Source organism: Poecilia reticulata, chromosome 13 (assembly GCF_904066995.2).
Source record: "Poecilia reticulata chromosome 13, P_reticulata-male-v2, whole genome shotgun sequence".
Lineage (NCBI taxonomy): Eukaryota > Metazoa > Chordata > Actinopteri > Cyprinodontiformes > Poeciliidae > Poecilia > Poecilia reticulata.
Window position 1 is genome coordinate 25,711,069 of NC_088842.1, and position 23,246 is coordinate 25,734,314.

The 23,246-nt window shown below is 40.2% G+C and overlaps 2 long non-coding RNA genes across 2 annotated transcripts in view; one reads left to right on the forward strand and one right to left on the reverse strand.

The window, feature by feature from the left end:
* Positions 1–2,289: 2,289 nt before the first annotated feature.
* LOC145554546 (uncharacterized) lies at positions 2,290–4,795 on the reverse strand. Its single transcript, XR_014090521.1, has 2 exons — positions 3,615–4,795; positions 2,290–2,657 (listed from the first exon to the last, which is right to left on the reverse strand). It is a non-coding gene; the product is annotated as an uncharacterized LOC145554546 (long non-coding RNA).
* Positions 4,796–11,820: 7,025 nt separating this feature from the next.
* Positions 11,821–23,246, forward strand: part of LOC103474944 (uncharacterized) — a 21,351-nt gene continuing 9,925 nt past the window's right edge. Inside the window, exon 1 of the long non-coding RNA XR_535261.2 lies at positions 11,821–11,883. This is a non-coding gene — a long non-coding RNA (uncharacterized LOC103474944). The remainder of the gene's footprint in view (positions 11,884–23,246) is intronic.

Genomic DNA, 23,246 nt, shown 5'->3' on the forward strand with positions numbered 1-23,246 from the left:
CGTGTTAGAATACTTGTTACTGAAACAAGGGTCAGATTATAGTAACGCATTACTGATGTGTCGATGGCATAATTGTTTGACATTTCTGCTCAAAATATTTGCTGATCTGTCAGGTTTCCGATATGCGTCGCCCCCAATGACAGACTCGTTCCTATGCCCTTACAGAGAGGGAAGTTATAATTTAAGAGGTGAAGGACATTTAAAAAAACAATGTATTAGAACAACCATGCAGAGTTTTTGTTTATTGGTGTGTGGAGTAGATGTATAGAATGGATTGAATGATGAGTTCAAAAAAGTAGAAATATAAACCAGCTTAAAAAACTGATTAAAAAGGAGCTTATTGCAAAATGAGATAATAATAATAAGATGACTGTTTTAAAGTCTGTAAATACTACTGATGATATAAATACTTTTTAAATAATGGGACATCTTTAAATGTCATGTAAAATGGAAACAAGTTGTCTCGTTTTGATGTTTTGACAGTTAATTGATTATAAATTGATAAGTATGAAAGGGGCAGGACATTATAAGATATTACATCTTCTACCTGCTCCTTTTCAAACAGAAAAAATAAAATTTGCTTGTCACTTGGGCATAATAATTTGTTTTACCTCTTATTTCTGTAGTCTGTTTCATTCTATTTTATTTTATTTTTTTCTTTCTTGATTGTCTTTTATAAATAAAAATAAATACATAAATAAATAATTAGCTGGCCAAAGGAGGAGATGAACACCACGAATGTTAAGACTCAGAAGCTACTAACCATGCATGGAGGGTCCCACCCCAAATCCAGCACCCCGAGACTAGCCGCAAGGAAAGAGGCAGAGAACTAGTGAGTATGAGGGCCACTGTCCAGGATGAAACATCCAAGATCCATAAATACACCAAGGACAAGGTCTCAACAGACGATGTGCTCAATAAATGTCTCAGACAATGGGGAACAGAGGATGAGGTGCTGGAGGTACCATCATGGGAGGACAAGCCCCTACATGGGATGTACCACCGACAAATAACTGAAGTGGCTGATATCAGGAAATCCTACCAATGGCTGGAAAAAGCTGGACTCAAGGACAGCACAGAGGCACTCATCCTGGCTGCACAGGAACAGGCCCTAAACACCAGAGCAATAGAGGCTCAGATCTACCACACCAGACAAGACCCAAGGTGTAGGTTGTGCAAGGAGGCCCCTGAGACAGTCCAGCACATAACAGCAGGGTGCAAGATGCTAGCAGGGAAAGCGTACATGGAATGACATAACCAAGTGGCAGGCATAGTGTACAGGAACATCTGCAGAATATGGACTGGAAGATCAAAGTGGCGAACACCCCCAAAGGTGGTGGAGAATGACCAAGCTAAGATCCTGTGGGACTTCCAGATCCAGACAGACAAAATGGTAATGACGAACCAACCGGACATTGTGGTGGTGGATAAACAACAGAGGAAAGCTGTTGTGGTGAATGTAGCAGCACCAAGTGACTACAACATCAGGAAAAAGGAGCACGAGAAACTGGAGAAATACCAGGGCCTCAGAGAGGAACTGGAAAAGGCCTGGAAGGTGAAGACCACAGTACCATACCATCCCATACCAACTTTATTTATGAAGCACTTTATACACCAATAAATTGATTAAAAACAGAAGAAAACTGACCAGCAGTAGAAGGGTTAAGAACATGATAGAACCGAGCTGCAGTGCATGCTTTAGCTTTAGCACAGGACAGCGTTATCTCAAATAAAACAGGCATATGGTCTGAAAATAATGAGTCACCAATCACTAAATTACCAACTGGTAGACCATAAGATAAAACCAGATCAAGACTGTGAACATGCTCATGGATAGCACCAGTCAGACTGCACAAAATTAAAAGAATCGGTAACATTAAGAAATGACTGAGTCATAGGTGAAGTAGGACGACAGACATGAATATTAAAAACACCAAAAATGAGAACTCGGTCATACCTCGGCATGATATCAGCCAGGAAATCAGAAAAGTAATTTATAAAGTTTTTGTTGTACTTCGGTGGTCGATAGACCGCCGCACACAGCACAGTGTGAGAGCTGCCGAGTTCAAACAGGCTGATCTCAAAGCTACTAAACGAGGCCAGAGGCAACTGTTTACAAGTAAAACTGCTTTTAAAAACAGTCACTATACCTCCACCGGACCCTGACATCTTTGGAGCATTAAAATAGCCGCAGTTCCGCGGTACAAGTTCATTAAAAATGCTGGAGTCACCAAACCACTTGTCCATGATTCTGTTAATAAAACATCCAATCAATAAGACGTAAAGAAATCCCTAATGACGAAAGTTTTATTTGTCAGCGACCTGGCATTTACCAAACTGATCCTGGCAGAAATCGGCGGGTCTACACCATCAGGTGGCATCCGGTGCTCCCGGCAAAGAGGCCGCAGGTTGCTAGGATTCACCCTGCGTCTACAGGGCCGAGGAGCGCAGGGATCTGTGGTAGTGCCTGTGGTCATCGGGGCCCTCGGGGCAGTCACCCCCAAACTGGAGCAGTGGCTAAAACAGATCCCAGGAACAGCATCAGACAGCTCAGTCCGGAAACGTCAGGTTCTAGGCACAGCCAAGATACTGCGCAGAACCCTCAAGCTCCCAGGCCTCTGGTAGAGGACCCAAGCTCAGTGGATGAAAGAGTCCACCTGCAGAAGCGTGAGAAGGGAATTTATATAAATATGAATAAATATATATACACATTGTCTGAGTATCTCCAAGTAGGTTTGATTTTAACTAGCGTTTCACTTAGCAGTAAACTACATTATTTTTTTCTTATGTGCACAACTATCAAACGTTTCCCAAATACAATGTGACCCCAACACTGAAACTGTGAGTTTCTGTAACAGTATATGTTGAGTAACTGAGGGAAATAACATAAACATACAATATTTAGGGCTCTCTAACAAGCACCATGATGTGCAGAAGTGCTTACATCCCATAACTATTTCTAGCATTTGCAATGCTGCAAATGCTGGAACTTGGTTACCAGAAAACGCGATCATCTCTTAGCAACAGATTAACAGCGTAGCAACAAAAATTCTTATTGATAAAAATATATAATGTTTCTCCTGCTCTTTTGAAATACCACTTATTTTACACTAACAAGAATTGTGCAGTTGGTGAATTTTGCAGAATAGTTTTTTTTTTTTTGTAATTGGTCATAAATGTATTAAACACATTCAACACAAAAGTAAAAATCTCGATTTAGACTTTGTGGCAGTTCGTTGCCAAGAAAAATACCCCGCTTATCTCTTAAAACCAAATTAACAAGTTATATAGTTTATAAAACATAAACTCTTTCGAAATAATGCTTACCTGATTAGCAGTGGTGGGAAGTAACGAAGTACAAGTACTTTGTTACTGTACTTAAGTAGAGTTTTCGTGTATCTGTACTTTACTTAAGTAGATTTAATAATGGGGACTTTCTACTTTTACTCCACTACATTTTACAGTAAGTATCTGTACTTTCTACTTCACTACATTTCTACAAAACTGTCGCGTTACTCGTTACATCCAAGTCGCGTTGCTCTTTTTTTCCGTTAAAATGTGAAGTTCAGGAACGTAAGGTGGCGCCTTAAAATCCGAGCAATATCGTAACTTACGTGTCTGTTGTCACCCATCGCCTCCACCTTTACTCGCACGCGAAGCTCCAGACATGCGCAGTGGTTTCCTCTGAGCGAGTCTAATCATCAGTAATATAATAGCGCTGCATAAATCATAAGATATGGCGACATGTAAAATCAGCAGCGCTTCGCTTTCACAGATGGTGGGGACTTCATCCAACTTTTAGCGTCATTTGGAAGGAAAGCTTAAAGAAAGGTAAGATCTGTGGACGTGATGCTAGCAAAGCTAGCTGTACTGACGTAGACACACATGTTGCATCTGCATGAAAAAAAGTTGTCACTCATGCGCTGAATTATTGTGTGGAGGTTTTGACTGAGGTGTCGCACATATGGGACAACGCTGGTACATTCAGGAACGATCCGATTCTTCTGGACGGATCTTTACTGATTGCATTTATTTAAGCTCTACGTATTTAATAACTAGTTTTTTATGGGAAAGTGGATCTTTCAGATCAATTTGAGAAGCAATTTTGATAAGTAAAAGTTAATTTTTTTGTGTCACGTAGCGCGGGGTGCTGGTCTTGACTTGGTCTTGGGTCGGTGACCTTGACTACAACTCTGCTACTGGCTCCTTGGTTGCCTGTCCTCTCCCACCCACCTTCTTTCCATCCCCTTTCTGTTGGATTTCTTTAAAAAATAAAAGCTACTAGTAGCAAAAAAAAGTGAAGTTCATGTTATGTTAGGACAGGAGACAAGATGTTTCCGTCCCTGAAATTATGATGCATAGAATCACATATCTAAGTCTAAACCATGTTACAGAGAGTAAACATAATAAAAATATGCTTTATCTGTGGCATTGTTCATTAAAATGGCACATTTCTAATGTATTAAGAGCAACTGGCAGCTCAGAGTTCCCATGCACCACATACCGGTGAAACACCGTTACTGCACCCATCGTCTTTAACCCCTGTTAACAAGTAAATTATTATTATTATTATTATTATTATTATTATTATTATTATTATTATTATTATTATTATCCCATAGACATTTAAATGCTCCTTTTTCACTTTTTTTTCACACACCAGTGGGCATCACAAGAGGTTTGTTTGACTGATAGACCGGCCCAGGTCATGTTGTGGTTCCACTGACATTTGCTCTATGCCTATTAGGAGATGGAACCCAAATAACAAATAAAAATGGGTGGGCGGTAAGTGGAGGGGCCAATTGTTCCCTGGCCCCTCCTGTTAAGCTGCACAAATCACTGCCAGTTCAGACTTGCAGGAATAATGCATCTAGTGCCCACAGATTGTTTTTTTTTCACAGCGCATGCTCACTGCGTGCTATTTTTACCCTTAGCAACAGTTGCCATGCTGCTTACAATGACGTCATCAGCATGACTTCAAATGATGTCTGTGTCATGAGGCCCTTCTGAGGATGACTTTATGATGTCATAGAGTCCATGACATCACCAACTGATCAGTTAATTCTCTGATCAGTTACCACAAATCGGTTAACAAGTCAGTCAACTTGAGATTCATTTGGACGTTTTAGCTCAGCACAATAAAGATGAACGACGAAAGCCCAGAGAGAGAAATGGATGTGAAACCTAAGGTTTCTTTTTGGACGAAAGTGAAAAAGACATTGTCCAGCAAAGTTCATCCTGGTCAAAGAAGCCCAGATTACAAAAAGAGAAACTTTCTCAGTGAACTTCTGTGGGAAGTGATAGAAAAGGCTGCAGATGGACCAACTCTGCATCTTGTCCGACAAGTCTTTGAGGAACAACATAGCAAAATTTTGAAATTGCTTTTGAGAAAAACTGGAGATATAAATGTGAACGTACTCTCGGAGATTTCAGAAGAACTTGGTGAAAGGATTTTCCAGAGTCTTGCGAGAGATGCATTCCACTTTGCCAGTGGACTGCATTTAATCGCACTACTGGATTACCCAGAAGGACACCAAGTCATCGTGGAAAAATTCAAAAAGCATCTGGAGAATCCTGTTCCTAAAGAGAAAATGTTCACGTCTACCAAAAGAAAGATCCGAAAGACTTTTTTTCCAACTGAAGACTTGTACGCAGATGAAAACTGCCTGAGTGAAGATTATACTCAGGCAACCATGGACCCTGAACAATTTTTGAGGGACGCAAACAGGATGGGATTCAGACGTGGAACAGAAGATGAAAGGAGAATTATGGTTCAAAATATTCTATGGAGATTGATTTATAAGTCCAGTTACAGATCTAGCTATGGGCATTACAAAAGGAAGCACACCGAACCGGTCCAGAGAAAGCTTGCTCCAAAAATATGGAAAGAAGTCAAGGACATAGATTTTGTCTTTTATGACAAAATGGAAAAAAAAGCCTGCCGAGACATCCTGCAACTTCTGTGGGGCAATGAAGACGCAGTTAGAGAACTGCTCTTCAAAATGATTAAAAGCAACAACCCAATAGTGATTCACAAGGTTGTGGAATGCTTTAAAAGAACCCTTGCACGACCGAGAAAAATCAATCTCAAAGACACCTTTCTCCAAAAGGCATGGGACCTCATCAAAAAGGCTGCGGGTTGTGGAGACAATCCAGATGAAGAAGAGAGGCAAGAGCCCACCAAGAATGGATCAAATGTTGTGTTTAGTCCACACTTAGCTGGGCCTCTAAATTTGATCAACTCAGAGGTTGGTACTGACTTGGAGGAGTCAGGGCCGAACTCAGAGTCAGGGCCCGCCTCAGAGTCAGATCCCGTCACCGAGTCAGGACAGACGTCTGAGACGGGACCCGTCTCAGAGTCAGGACCCATCCTCGAGTCAGGACCCGTCCCCATCTCCGAGTTAGGATCTGTCTCAGAGTCTGGACCCGCCTCAGCGTCTGGACCCGCCTCAGCGTCAGGACCTGCCTCAGAGTCAGGACCCGCCCCAGAGTCAGGACCCGCCCCAGAGTCTGGACCCGCCCCAGAGTCTGGACCCGCCTCAGAGTCTGGACCCACCTCAGCGTCTGGACCCGCCTCAGCGTCTGGACCCGCCTCAGAGTCTGGACCCGCCTCAGAGTCGTGGCCTGTCACCGAGTCAGGACAGAACTCTGAGACGGGACCGACCTCTGAGACGGGACCGACCTCTGAGACGGGACCGACCTCTGAGACAGGACCTGCCTCTGAGACGGGACCTGCCTCTGAGATGGGACCCGTCTCCGAGTCAGGACCCGTCCCTGGACCCGTCTCCGAGTCAGGATCCGCCTCAGAGTCAGGACCCGCCTCAGCGTCAGGACAGACCTCTGAGACGGGACAGACCTCTGAGACGGGACCTGCCTCTGAGACGGGACCGACCTCTGAGACGGGACCGACCTCTGAGACGGGACCTACCTCTGAGACGGGACCTGCCTCTGAGACGGGACCTGCCTCTGAGACGGGACCTGCCTCAGAGTCGGGACCCGTCCCCAAGTCAGGACCCGCCTCAGAGACGGGACCTGCCTCAGAGTCGGGACCTGCCACAGAGTTATGACCTGTCTCTGAGTCAGGACCTGTCTCCGACTCACGACAGACCTCTGAGTCCTCATGCCTAATCTCACCAACCTAGTGACACCTTGTCAGAAGTATCAAAACTGTTCCTCAGAAGAACTTCGCATCTTACCAGAGCGGATGATTATGGCCTTAAAGGTTGCTTACAAGTTTTCAACCTGAGAATACCGGAAACCATTAGTCATCTGTTGTTACAGTGAGAGAAAGACGGGTAGATTAACCCGAAGAATCAGAATTGGAGGCCGAGGGAACGATGGCCCACTGGGAGGCTAGAAGGGGTTCGAAGAAGAAGGAGAGAAGGTGGGGGGCTGACGTATCGTTAGAGAGGAGGGGGAAGCGAAGGATTGAACGAAGGAGAGACATTGTGGGGGGGCTAGTGTACAATAAGAGGTACACTAGCCCCCCCTCAATGTAGAGGTAGATGTGAGTGGTCAAAGAGGGTGGTGCCGGTCTAGCGTACCGTTGAGTGCTGGGGGGGCGGATGGACGGCGAATTGCAAGAAGGGGGAGGAGGTTTGGCTGCAGAAGGAGGGGGCGAAGGAGAGACATTGGGGGGCTAGTGTACCATGAGAGGTGCACTAGCCCCCCTTCAATGTACAGGTAGATGTGAGGGGTCGTAGAGGGTGGGGCCAGTCTATCATACCATTGAGTGCTGGGGGGGGCGGCCGGACGGAGAATTGCAAGAAGGGGGAGGAGGTTTGGCTGCAGAAGGAGGGGGCGAAGGAGAGACATTGGGGGGCTAGTGTACCATGAGAGGTGCACTAGCCCCCCCTCAATGCAGAGGTAGATGTGAGGAGTCGAAGAGGGTGGGGCCCGTCAAGCATACCATTGAGTGCTGGGGGGGAGGGGGGTGGGGGGAAAGCCGGACGGCGAATTGCAAGAAGGGGGAGGAGGTCTGGCTGTAGAAGGGGGGGGTGAAGGAGAGACATTGGGGGGGCTAGTGTACCATGAGAGGTGCACTAGCCCCCTTCAATGTAGAGGTAGATGTGAGGGGTCAAAGAGGGTGGGGCCGGTCAAGCGTACCGTTGAGTGCTGGGTGGGGGGGCGGCCGGACAGCAAATTGCAAGAAGGGGGAGGAGGTCTGGCTGTAGAAGGAGGGGGCGAAGGAGAGAATTAATCCCCCCGATCCACCTATAAATGCTATTTTATTTATATAATTAGGGCTATTGTAAACAAATATTTTAGTAATCGCGTAATCTATCGATTATTCTTACGATTAATCGAGTAATCATATAAAAAAAATTGACAAAATAAAGTTTTGGTTAATCTGGCATAACAGCAGTGTTACTATCGGATATCAATATCAGTCCAATTTTTTATTTTTGAGCTTCCCTAGCAGTTACTTTTTTGTTGTTTAGAAAACTAACCTGTAATAATAACAACTCGTTTTCTAAGTTAATCTGAGAAAAAGTCATACAAAAATCTAAAATTAATTTCAATTTAATAAAAAGAGGCAGGCTCACAAATACGCTTATTAAAAATATCTATGATTCAGCTTTTAGTTTATGTAGTCAGTCAGTAGATGAACTATCACGTTGCCCCATACATGTCAAGCTTTGAGTTTGAGAATATGGGAAATGTCACCTGAAGTGGTGGTGGGCCATAATTTAACAGTTTGTTCATGTTAAATTATTGGGGAAAAAACTGTTAAATTATGGAAAAATTCTGCTGAAATTCCATAAAAAACAAGAAAGTGTACTGGCAGAAATTACCAGGATATTTCCCTATTTTTTCATGGAAAACTTTGAAATAAAATACTGTTAAATTACGGGAAACTTCTGATGGAAATTCTGTAAAAAACACTGAAAATATCATGGCAGAGAATTAACAGGACATTTTCTGTATTTTTTTTTTTTCAGTATTTCCATCAAAATATTTTCCTTATTTTAACAGGGTTTTTTTTATGTCAAATTTACCAATATTTTGTTAACCCAAAACTGAAATTCTCTCTTTTTACTCTGTTTTTTGTGATGCATTCACAAACTTTTTAAAAAACCTTGGACATTTCCAAATACCATTGAAGTCTGTATTCTATACCATATGTTAATTATAGTGTAAAATATATTACAGTTAATGTATTTAATATATTATTAACATAATTTTGAAACAAAATTAAATTCTAAGTCCACAGGAAATGTAGTTGTAGAACACAAAACACTTAGTTTGAAAGTATCTCATGCAAAGTGATGTAAAAATGAAACCATTCTACAATCAATTTGCAGACTTTATTTTGCAATTTAAGACCATAAATTGACGTCATCTAGTCTTTATAACTAACCTTTACTATTATATATTAAGAGCTAAACATATTCTTGAGCTTGCTAATGTTTATCTTCTGTACATCACAACTAATTTATTGCATTTTACTATACAAATTTTCAATGTATAAATTAAATGTAAAGCAATCTCGACTCTAGTCTTTGAAGTCAAATAAACAGTTTTGTTAAGTTATTACTATAAGATGGAACATAAAAAAATTGCTTTTGAACATGAAAATCATAGTTGTAAACAGGATCAACATACTTCAAAATAAATGCCGAAAGTCAACCATTATTTTTATGAAATACAGGTATAAATATTTTGTTAAAATCAAATGCTACATAAACCCAGCCGGTAACACTTTACTGAAGGCGGGTGAATAAGACTGACATGACACCGTCATAAACATCTGTCATGGACATGAATAAGTCTTCATAAATATTTATGACTGTTGTCATAAAGCGTCATTCAGTAAATCATGACACTTTTAATACAAAGTTGACATTATTGAAAATGTCTTTGTTTTGACAACTTGACATTAATCTAGACAAAATGATTAATGATTGATTAATAGTATTCAGCAGGTTGTTTTCCAATGTATTAAAATTAAATATGATCGGGACACTTAATGATATTAGCGATTAGGTAATCCATTCAGCAAGCACTTTTACTTTTAATACTTAAGTATTTTTAAAAGCCAGTACTTTTTTACTTTTACTTAAGTACAAATGCTAATGTGGTAGTTTTACTTTTACTTGAGTACATTTTTGTCTGTGTATTTGTACTTTTACTTAAGTACATTTTTTGAGTACTTTCTCCACCCCTGCTGATTAGATATAAGACGTTTGGATGGATGGATGATTAGATATAAGACGTTTACAGTCGGCAAATTTTGCAAAAGTAAAAATCTGAAGTTCACTTCGTGGCATTTGGTTACCAGTAAACATACTCATCTCTTAGCAACAAAAATGGTTATTGTTCAAAAAACATAAAATTTGTTCTGCTCTTTTGAATTGGAGTGGAGCGGCAAAGTGAGAAGGATGGAAAAAAGAGAGCAAGGAAAAGCCGAAAACTGGACACATTTTGTTCATCGTCTTGGAGATGAAGCAGAGTTTTTTGTTGGCAGCGATTCAGACCCGCCAAAACTGCCAGCCCAGCCAGGGACCCAGGGTAGTTGCAGGTAGCAACTCTAATGTTAATTACAATGTGTGAGTTAACTGATTATAAACTGTACCAGTCCCAAGGTTTATAGTTAAGGTTTAAATTGGAGCCGCCTCGGAGAGCGGCGCGCGTGATCCGCACCGAGTTGCAATGATCCAGAGATGCACGAGGCGCTGCTACACGCTGCGCATGCGGCGGCGTCAGCTCCTGCCGCTGCGTGTCCGCTTCACGCGCACAATGAAATGAACTCCGTGCTCATGACAAATTAAAACAGATTCAATAATTTCCATTGGCATGATTTATCACTTCTCTTTTTATTTCTCTTTCTTTCTACAAAAAACTGTATGATAAAAACTTTCAGGTTGGTGCTTTGGTCTCAGCTAAACCTTTTTTGATGAAAAATTGTATTTGCAAAGACTTCAAAATTCATTGTATTTGTTGTTTTGTTTATTTGTTTTGGATATTTGAAATGCCTTCCAGTTGCAGTGTTAAATGTTCATTATAATTTTAAGTTTACTGATCTTTCAGATTGTGTTCTTGCATTATAATTTTCCCATTAACATGTATTACTTAAAAAGGGTCTAAAAACAACAATAATCTTGTTTATCAAAAATCAAAATTTGTTATTGTGACAGGTCTACACACATATGATTTATAGTGTAGGTAGTTTATTGCCATGGATGGCATAGTTACTTTGAAAGAGTAATTTGATCACTCAATAAAAAATTTAACCATCAGCTAGAAAATGTGCATCTCTTTTCCCTCCATCGTTTACGTTTGTGTAGCTGGTGTTACATATGAAACCTATCTCCCCAAGGAAAAAGAAGACAGTAACAATATGTGTTTTCTAAAAATAATCACAAATACTTAACTTGGATACTAATTTTAATCTGATTATTGGATTGTAAATAGTAACACGTTAGATTACGCGTTACAAGGGGTCAGATTAGAGTAACACGTTGATGACACCATTGTTTGACATTTTTGCTCAAGCTGTTTACGGATCTTTCAGGTTTCCGATATGTGTCCCCCCCCCCAATGATAAACTTGTTCCTACGCCCTTGGGGCAGGGCAAGAAAACTATCTGGTTCTTAGAAAACAAAATATTCCTCAGGATAAATCCCAGGCTTTGAAATGCAGCGTGCGATCTTTGGAAAATGACTTTATCGGCCTGCCACAGCAATGCACAGGTGAGCTTTGCCTCCTATGCATTGAATAGAAATCACTTCTTCACTTAAACCCCCCGCCCCCTTATTGAAATGTGCGGCTCGATCCTGTGAAGTGTGCGATTACTTCTGTTGGTATATGGAGTAACCATGGAGACGTAATTAGTAAAAAACTTATTAGCTTTGTTTACCATCGTGAATGGAGCAAGTCAAGGTAAATCAACGTGCTAGTGATACCCCGCATGCTACCAACACCATGTAACCTTACTTTAGCATTTTTGCTTATTTTAACTTGTACACTACTGTTTGCACACTGAATGAAGCAGTTTTATGTCAGTCAACATAATAGTTGTAACCCTCATCTTACTGGTAGTATCGGCATGCTAGTCACTCAACATGCTAGTGATAGTCCTCATGCTAACATTAGCCTTACAGCTAAAATTAACATTTTAGCTCATTTTTGATGTGTTGAATGGATTACATCCATGTTAGCCAACATTCTTGTGATATGACTTCTAATGGCTACATTTTGGTTAGCACTGTTGCTAATTTTCAGCATCAGTGCCTCAGATCGTGTCAGATCAGAACGCTCTGCCCTAATCGACTGGCACACTTTGGCAGGCCCGTTTTAAATTTCTTCAGAAATTTTGTAGTGTGTTATTATTGTCATGTGCATTTGCAGTGGTTGAGTCATAAACACAGATCTATTTTGAACATTCTCTGTAACCTTGTGCCTCAAAACATGATGATAGAAAAGTCCAACTATGGAGCAGGTGTCCACTCTGGACCAGCTACTGGTTGATTGCTAGGAAAGATACCTATTACGTAGTCTGGAACAGAGAAGCTGTGGGAAAGTTATTTTCTCACACATATCGTGGCAGAGGATGATCTGCTACATCTGAGATAAGGGGAAAAATCATCCAATGCCACATTCAAAAAGGATCCCGAAAAATGTATGCAAATTTATATAAACAGCTAAAACGTCTTGCATCAAAAGCTTAATTAGACCCAACGCACCAATTATACCTGCAGAATAATTATTAGGACATTACAATACACCATAAAAAACAAACATTTATATATTTGTCAAGAATTACATGAAGGAATTATCTGAAAAAAGAAGGAAATCCCACATTTTACCTTTAAATCACCAGATGGCACTGTGCTACCACATCTGACAGCATTTAAATGTCTATCACCAGTATAACGTTTGCCTTCATTTAGAAGAGCAACAGAAATCCCACATTCATTCGTACTATAAATTTAAATCAGAAACTGGCTGCCGTTAGAATTTATCTTCTTTGCGTCTCGGCTCTGCCTAGCCTACACACATTCCTGACTTGCCATCACAGTGTGTTCCTGAATCGACTGATAATCTGTCTGGGTGAGAAGTCAAACGCTGCTTGCGGGGAAGAAAAAAATAACACACGCCAGCCAGACTTTTTATTTAGCGATAGGTCTTTGCAAGTTTTTTTTAAATTTAACTTTACCCCCTTTACCTAAGTATGTATAAATGGTGTAGGAAAAAAAACTAAGATGAATGACGTAAGCAGTAGGCTATGTGTTAAATATCCATCTGTTATTTTGTTTTTAAAAAATTATTTTTCTGACCAAGTAAGAAATTAAATTATTATTATCATTAATATTCCAGTAAATAAATACCCATGTTGATTCTTAACATGTAATCGATTTGGTGATCAATTAAATTAATTTTGTCTATTTCAAGATCAAGCAACAGTATTGCATATTTCATTTTTAAAATCACAAACCAGAATATTTTGTTGCGTCTTTATATTTGACTTACATTATAAAAACACGTGTTGTTTTTGTGTGATTGGAGTAACTGCACACTGTCACCGATGAAGAGAAGAAAATTGGTATTACAAAATTTACCTGTTTTTTAGTCTGTTTTTGCACAGGTTCAACTATAACAATTAAAATGACAATGAATAGATGTTTTAGATAACATTATCATAATAACAATAACCAAGAAATATTATGTAGCACATAATTGCAGAAGCAGTGGGAACATTTCTTGCTTTTCTGATTCACTTGCTTTTGCATTCTTGCTTTTCTTTTTCATGTAGACATCATAACAACTATTGCGACTCAGGGCTCTCAAATTGGGAGTGTTTAATATAATCACCATGGCTGCAGTGCAAATACATGTGACTTACAAAAACGCTAGTAAAATGCTTTACATGAAAATGACTAAGTTGAAATGTAAATAACGTGAGTATATAGTTGTGCAGAATGGTATTTTATGAGGAACAGAGTCCAACGTACTGTCCTGTTATGACACTGATTGGTCATGTGACTATGCTCTAAGGTGTGTTTTTTTTTCTGTGGAGTTTTGTGGTTTGAAAAACATTTCTGCATAGATACATAAAGAGATGCAATAGGAATATTATTGACTAAAAATTGATGTCACTTCTCTTTGGTTTTGCTTTTTTTTCTCGCTCTCTCTCTCTTGAGAAAACACACATACACATAATTTACAGTAGCCACAAGCTTTCCACATGCCTCCACAATCCGCCCCCCTAAAAACAACCGGCCTCCATCTCTTTGCCACACAACCCAGGCAGTTATTAATTCAACCACATGTGCCACGCACCAACCCGTCCTCCAGGATCCTGTTTCCCCTCTCCTCCCTAGTGCCCCAGCCGCCCACCTCCCCTCTCCGCCCCCCAACTGGCTCCGTGAAGAACCCGATGATCTGCAGTCAGATTTAGATATTAGGTGGACGGGTGGAGGTGTGGCCCGCTCGGTAATGAGGTGAGCGGTGGCAGTGAGTCCGGAGGCCCAGACACCGGCGAAACGACGTGTGGATTGAGATGTAGGAGGCCCCTACACGACCAGATGTACCCAGCTGTCACACTGCTGACAGAAAGTAATCCTGCAGCCGCAGAGGCTGAACACAGGATTAGAGGCTCTTCTCTGGAGTTTGAGCTCCGTGCAGAAGTCTATTTCGGATCCCAGTCATGTAACTTTTCAGCCTTTCCTCCCAGCAGTCTTAGTATTTAATGCACCAACTTTACTTTTAATGAAAGAAAGTCTCTCACATTCTCACTGCCGTGAAAAAAAGTGCTTTTTGTTCCATTGCTTCAGTTTCCATCAATAGGCTGAGTGTGTGTCAGTGCGACTGGGAGCAGCAGGAAGCTGGGAGGTGAAACCTGAGTGCAGAAGAGGGCCGGGATGGAGGTGGAGGGGCGTGAGGGGGGGAGGCGGTTGTAGAGGTGATGCAGGGGGTGAGGAGCCAGGCAGGGTGGTTGAGGAGCGGGGCACACTGGGAATGACTCGCCACACATGTTTATTTAGCTTTCTGCACGGTCAATGAAGAGCAGGTTCAGAGCGGGGTGAAACGGAAAGGTGTGCGTGCGTGTGCGTGCGCGTGTGTGAGAGAGAGAGAGTGGACGCACAGCGAGAAAATGTGAAGAGGATGTATGTCCTCAAACAACTGGTGAATCAAAAATACAGAACGGTGAAGGAGGATGTCAGATATTCTTTGACTTGGAAACTGTTCAATGTGTTACAAATAGTTTGACAAGTTATTTCCAAGTCCGAATCCTGGCAATTAGAAAGTGATGCATGCGTGCATGTGCGTGTGTGTGTGTGTGTGTGTGTGTGTGTGTGTGTGTGTGTGTGTGTGTGTGTCACTATGCAAACCATGAGGAGATATTTTAGCGGCGCATAAAAGTTAAGAATAGCTTTTTAATGTGTAGCAAATCTGATTTCTTTCCTGCAAAAATGTTACTTTGTGAAGACAATTCGGCTTTCATTTCTCAGAATAAAATGAAATCATTTCAAGCTCACAGACGTTTTTTTAAAGTGTTTTTGCTTATCAACCTTATTGCATTTGGAAAGTATAAACTAATTTAGAATTAGTTTTGCTGAATTCTGAAGACAGGTGATTCCTTCTCAAAATCAGTAAGAAGTTCTACACTTTTAGAAACATAACTTATGTGTCTTCAGACCTCTGTTATGATTCTGAAATTCCTTATTTCTATAAGGATCTAAATCACAATTTGAATAACAAGCAAAATTCTAGAAAATAATGCAATAGCACAGGGAAAAAAATAGTGCAAAACATACCACTTAGTGATATAGTTTTTTTGTTGTTTTTTCTAATGTATAATCAGAGGAACAATAGTGAAGACAAAATAACTATTTATTAATTCAAGCTTTAAATTTAACATTGTATTTAGAAAAGTATATCCCAAAATAATATTCCAATTAGCAACACAATTAATTTAAGGGTTTAATATTAACTCTCCTGAAGTAAAGTAAACCAATGACAATCACTTTTATTGTAGTTTAATCAAAACTTGGCAGTCTGTATTGTTTGTGGATTTTTTAAATTACTATTCCTGATATGCATGTTTCATAAATGCTTACATTTTGAAGCCGACATTTTTGCAGTATAAAAGTCACATTTGTTAATGACAAGACATCTTAATATTATTCTTCTCAAATTTTTCAATTTTCTATTCTTTGTTCTAAATACCAAAAACAGATTTTTTCTACTTTACTTCGCAATTTAGGCTGAAAACAAATTCCCTTTCAGATCTTTTTAAGAAAAGCAAGAGATTTTTATTTACTCAAATATGAAATATGAACGTGACATATATGGCAAATACAAACATAAAAAATAGTAATTAATATCAGTGCTTCACAGAAATACGAGTGAGAAGACAGACTATTATATATATATATATAATATATATAAATATATATATAATATATAATGTTTTTGTTTTGAGCCCAGAATTAGCCTATATATATTCCTGTTATTACATTTTGAGTGTGAAAATTCAAAATAAAACCATATATGAAGAAATGAAAGCTGTGGTATTTAATCAAGGATGAAAACAAATAAAATGTTATCTTGCTGTTCAGCTTGCTATTTTAAAACCCCTCTGTTAGTTGCATGCGTGTGCATTGTAGTGTGCTCGGCAAGGTTAAAGGGAGCAAGTCAGGGAGAGCTGGACGTCTACATCAACTCTTTCTGCAAAACTTTCTCTTAAAGAAAGAGTTAATCAACCTGAGCAAACATATAAAACATGAGGAGTGGATCTGCAACAAAGTATATTGTGCAGTCAAGACCTTTAGAGTGAGTGGTGAGGAGATACGGTAGTATAGCTGTGTGTGTGAGCTGCACCTGTGTGAGAGCTGTTGTGGCTTGGAGTGGGCACTCAAGGCCAGCGTTCCTCTCCTACGCTCCTTATCCGTGTCTTGAAGACGGCGAGGATGGGAGAAAAGGCAGACAGAAGGTCAGAGAAGACGCAGCGATATGAGGAGTGAGGGGAGACGAGGAAGAGAACAGAGGAGGCGTGAGGCGGAGGAGGGCATGTGACATTACTCCAAGGACCTCGGCAGCTCTCGCGTAGCGAATCTCAGAAAAATAGTCCAGACGGCATTGGTTGAGGAAAATAACAGTTTCAAAGCAACAAAAAAAAGTATTCATCTCTTCTTCAGCAATTTCCATCCATGTCAGATATGCCACGCTGAAGTAAATGTATATGCTGCCATCTTACCTAAGTTTACAGATGATCTTTATAGATATTTATGTATTTTAATAAGACAAATGTTGACATTCACAGCGAGGTATAACTACTGAAGAAATTCTGATAAAGTGTGTGTGTGTGGTGTGTGTGTGTGTTGTGTGGGTGTGTGTGTGTGTGTGTGTGTGTGTGCGTGTGCGCGTGTGTATGCATGTGCAGCTGAGGTCAAGGTCAGTGTCAGGAGAGCTGGATGTATGAACGCTGATGGCTGTAAGGTCACCTGCACTCCATTGACCTCCATCCATCTGTTTATGTTCACTGATTCTGGCTCTCAGAAAGGATCTATGCATACACACACACGCATACGTACACACGCATACATACGCACACACGTGTGGAGAACACTATAGATGTTTTACAAAAAACTGATGTAAAGTTGACTGTGAAATTAAAAAAGTGTTTGAAGCAGTGAGAGTGGAGTGCTGTTGTTTTCCTATGACTGACAGAGCTGGGACGTTCCTCTGACTCTGATTGATGTTTCTGACCAGGAACGGTGCGTTCTGCAGGTGGTAGCAGGACCACAGAGAGCTACAGAGCTTATACAGCCAGCAAACTGATGAAGTATACAGTTCACAATTAATTGCAATTATTGAACTAAACAAATATGGCTTTAGTGAAATAAGATAGCACATGTGAACATGTGCTACATTACCAAACCTTGTATTCATGCATAAACCTTTTGATATTTCTATTTTTAGATTTAGTTTGACACCAATCTAATTCAGGAATAAAGCTCTAGTAAAACAGAGAAAAGCTAAAGGTGAAGCGCAGTGCTCATGATGTCACTCTGCCAGGGAAATCTATTATGAACTATCTAACTATTAACAACAATTGATGATTGTACATAAGGAAATGTCTTTTATGACCCAAAAAGTGAATGTGGAAATGAATGTGAAAAAAGTATTCATCTAGGAGGTACTGAGAAAGAAATGTATTCCTATTCACCTGAATCACTTGTTCCTGTATGCTTATATATGTGCCGCTCACACCCTCCTCACAATCTCAAGAGTATTGGTATTGGCTGTTCTAATGATGGGAACAACCTTAACATTACAGAAAAAACTGCTCCCCTCAACCTCCCCTACATCTATTGCTCTGTTTGATAGTGCAGAAGCAGCTTTCTACTGCATGTAAGAGAACACAACGGTTGGATATTGGTGGATTCAAGGGTGTAAAAACAAAGGCTATAAAACAATAAAGAGAAGTTTAATTACATCCAATGAAAGAAAACAGGGAGTAGTGTCAGCAAAGACCCCAAATAAACTGTATAAAAATAATACATTTCTAAAATGAAGTCAGAGTCAGAGAAAATTCTTCATCAATAAATACTTTGAAAATAAAGTATTTACATTCTAGCATGACTATATCCCATCTTAATGTGAAGCCACAACTCCATAATGAGAACTAAACCTGGAGCTGTTGAGATAAATGAGTGAGACAACACCCACACCACTCTGTCACTGTCTTGTATTTTATAATCAAGATCTGTGTGGAAGTAGACAGGTGACAGGGGAGCGTGGCACTGATAAGGTAGCTAATACCCAGCTTTTGATGAGGTCAAGGTCGACTCGCTTTACTGCTGGTATTAGGGGCCGTGTGTTGTTATCTGGGAGGGAGTGAAAGGATTGGGGGTATCAACTTGTAGAATTGGGGAGGTGACTTGTATGATTTTATACTTGCCATTATTTTTTGAACCTTCAGAAGATAAAGAAAAATAGTTCTCATCACTGATGAGGAACAGAATCAGCATCCCACAGGAACAGGAAATCCAGAGGGATCAGTCTTCTGATCCGCCCAGCACTCAGACAGTCCAGCACACATGTTAACACACACATTGCTCCCACTAAATCAGCCTGTTGATTGAGAGGGCTGCTAATTTTAGCAGCGGAGCGCCCTCCGGCTGCAGACTGGCAGCCCCTTTTTTTTTTTTTTGCATGTCGGGTCCAGTTAGGAGCAGGCGGAAGAGAAGGCGATTAATAACTGTCATGTCTGTCATGACAGAGCAACGCACAACAGAGGGAGGGTCCGGGGCACTGAGGCTACAGGGGAAATGGAGTTACACGCGAGATGCTAACAGCTCCTGTTGTTGTTGGTTGATGTTGTTGTTCAGGGGGTTATGCATGCTAATGCAACTGTTAGATGAAATGAACTGTTGAACTGTCAAGGTCAAAAGTTTCTCAGGACACGATTACAAATTATCTACAGCTAGACACATGCGTTATTTATAGTGTGTGTGTGTGTGTGTGTGTGTGTGGTGTGTGTGTGTGTGGTGTGTGTGTGTGTGGTGTGTGTGTGTGTGTGTGTGTGATTAAATGAGATATCTTTGTATTGCAGATTATACAAACACATCTTCATGTGTTTCAGTTGAAGATACTTTAGAGAACCAACAATGTAAAACCCCCATAACATATTAAAACCAGCAACACAATAACTCTTATAACTAATATAAGAATGTGTTAAGCCAGCAACATGACCACCTTCATTATATTGTACAACATAAGTAGGTCCCAGGAGCGTTGTTCTCTGAATACATCACTAAGTGATCCAATACTAAAATAATTTCCCAGTAATTTCTTCCTACATTCAACTTTCCCACTTACGTTGATAAGAATGTTAAAATATGGAAAGCATTATGTCATCATTGGCCATTATTTGATTATTGGTTTGCTTGCACAAAAGTTTAAAATGCATGGCAGCCATATTGGATTTTAACGTTGGGACGGAGAGAAACCTTCAAGTTTCTATCAGAATTTCAAGTACTTATTTTTCCAACTTCTAATTTGAAATTTTCAATTTCTGAGTTAAAATGAAACACATGTATGTTTTGTTTGCTAGTTTTTTTAGAAGAAAATTAAAGTCCTGTTGTGCCACTGTTTAAAATGCCTTTTATCAGACAAACAGACATTTTCTGGAAAGGCATATATTTTTTTAGAAAAAGCTTAAGAAGTATAGTTGTAGAAAACTGACAGAACTTTACGCTCTGTTGTTTTTCTGACCTTTCCTGCTGCGTTGTCTCCAGCAGCGCGCCGCATTGGAAGTCTCACCACTAGAGGAGTCAGGTCAAAGTGTTTCTTCCTTATTTCTACAAAAAGCAACACACTACTTCCAAGAATGATTGGAAATATCAGTCATATCAATCGAAATAATTATTGTAAATTGTATTTGCTAAAATTTGCTTGATCCCTGATTTAAAACAACTCGCCTCAGAGTTATTAATCAAAATCTCTCTTTTAAGATAGTTAAAGAAGTACATTTCTCAGATTAATCATCGTGATCACGTTTTAGCTGAGATAAATCCATGCTTTTGATATTTGGGGATTTCTCTTTTTTTAAGATTTTTCAGGATTCTGAGGAATTGTTATGCGATGATGCAATCTTTCCTCTTACTGGTTGAGTAAAACATGTATCATTAGTAAATCTTTTGTAAACATGCCCAGACACTTACACCCATGTGTTAATGCTTGTCAGTGCCGGTAGAGCAGAGGGCTCAATCTTATCTGGCAGCCAATTTTAGAGATATTTAGACATGTATGTCAGCACTAATTGCTTGCTGCAGTTGACCTTGTTCTTTTGATGATTACCTCATCAGCGTCTCTTCAGTCTGCAGCAGGTAAACTCTAAGACTGGAAAAGCTGTTGAGGTGTGCATGATAGAAGCATATAGATGTTGTGTCTGTGACAGTGACCTCGGTTTGCCTACAGCACTGTGTGTTTTCAGCTGTTCATCCCAACCCAAGTGGGAGACTCCGGTGTTTGATGTGGCTGACACTTGCCTCCTTTCTCTGTCTGGCTACAGATCAGTGGCCAGGCTTGGCTGGGACGGCCGGTGAGATGACCGTTGTAGACGACGATCAGCTGCCAAACCGCCAGCTCTGGTTCCCTTTGGTCACATGAGCTGGGTCACGTGAGCCATTGGGGCAGCCAGTGGTGCTGCTGGCCTTGCCTCTCATGCGGTGGGAAAACATTCCAACAGCTGGCCTCGGACTGTTTCAGAAACATCTGCAATGTTCGGCACTGGTGAGAATCCCAACTCCCGCTGCTCCAGAACATGACCTTATGATAATAAGTTGGTAGGTAAAAAACTGCAAGGCCCATAAGTCATTCTGAAAATTCATGTGATAGTGTGGAGATTTTAGAGTTGCATGTTTCAGCAGGGTTAAAGGAACAGGGTTTCTCCCTTATCTGACATCTGGGTGTGTGTGCGTGGTGTGTTGTGTGTGTGCGTGTGGGTGTGTTCTTGTGGCATTATTGTGGTAAACCCCTAATAATCACTGCTCACAACTAAGTATATTAAAGAAACTTCAGTGTATACATCACATAGCATTGTTCTACAGCACAAATATGGAAATACTGCTTCATGGTAGATTCAACAAAATACAAAGCAGGGATTAATTTAATAAACATGTGGGACCATTCAGTATCAATCCTACTGCATTTTATTCACACCTAGATACCAAACATAGAAATATAGACATTAACTTTAAACAATAATTACTATAAATAGAATAATTAAAACACATGCAACATTACACTAGAACCTGTTGTTATATTTGGGAGTCTGAGGTTTTGAAGATGCAGGTCGTAGATGTTTAAGTAGCTCAAATGAGAAGAGATAAACAGATATAAATATTACTGATAATGAGCCACAGTACTGATAATAAGCCACAGTAAGCTTACTCTGTTTCAGTTTAAACACAACAGCAAAGAAAGACTGAGGTCAATTTTAACATCTGAAATTGCTTTTAATTTTAAATTAAGTCTTTTGTTGTCATTAAAATTAGGACTTGACAACAATATTTATTTATGATTTAAGACTAGATAGTTAGATGTTGATTATGAATATTGCTATCAACATAGCCTAAGTATTATCTTTTCTTAGTTTTGAAGGCCATGTTAGATGACAAAAGTTTCATTTGTGAACTTGTCAAACTGTTCAGCCGTTTCATTATATTATTACCTTGTCCACTACAGAAGCCACATCTCTGATAAATATTTATCAAAAATATTATCACGTAGATATGTTGCAAATCTCATCAACCTGTTAACCTCACCTTGGTTCATTAATTTTTATTGATCATGGTCGTATTTCAATAAAAATGGTTATGGCATAATGAAACAGCCTCCTCCCCCCAGCCTCAAATGAGATCTGATTTTGGATTGTATCATCCAGTTCTGGTTCTTGCAGAAAAACAAATTCTGTTCTTACAGAGTACGGATTGGTCTTTAGCAAAAGCCACATCTGTGGATGTATTTGAGCCAATAACGAAATTCACTGATCCTTCCTGCTACTCAGCAAGGAAGGAAGAAGGAACAAGAACTGAGATTTGTGGCTTTCATAAGGGGTCGTGTGGTAGACAAAATGTGTTTGGTGCAAAATGTGTATTAACGTCAGAACTAAAGGAAAAGACATTGTCAATATGCTGGCTGAACTTAATATTAGTGTTTTTCATTCATGTTGACATAGGCTAAATTACTCCAAAAGCGACATCCATCCATCCCATTTCTTTACACCCTTGTCCCTCAGTGGTTGGAGGGTGCTGGTGCTCCAGCTAGCGTCTGGGCGAGAGGGGGGGTTCACCCTGGACAGGTCGCCAGTCTGTTGCAGGGCAACACAGAGGCACACAGGACAAACAACCATGCACACACACACTCACACCTAGGGGCAATTTAGACAGACCAATTAACCTGACAGACATGTTTTTGGGTTGCAGGAGGAGTACCTGGAGAGAACCCAGCATGCACAGGGAGAACATGCAAAACTCCATGTAGAAAGACCCCAGGCCGGGAATTGAACCCAGGACCTGCTTGCTGCAAGGCAACAGCTCTACCACCTGCGCCACTGTGCAGCCCCCAAAAGTGGCATAAAAAAGTCAAATTACTGTTTGAAAACGTTCTCAGGAACAAGATTGTATTTGTTAGCCACAATCTCTGGTTTCATGGAAGTAAAACTGAAGGATTTGGCAAAAACCTGGGAACACCATTCCAGCTGTTAAACATAGAAGTGAAAGCATCATGTC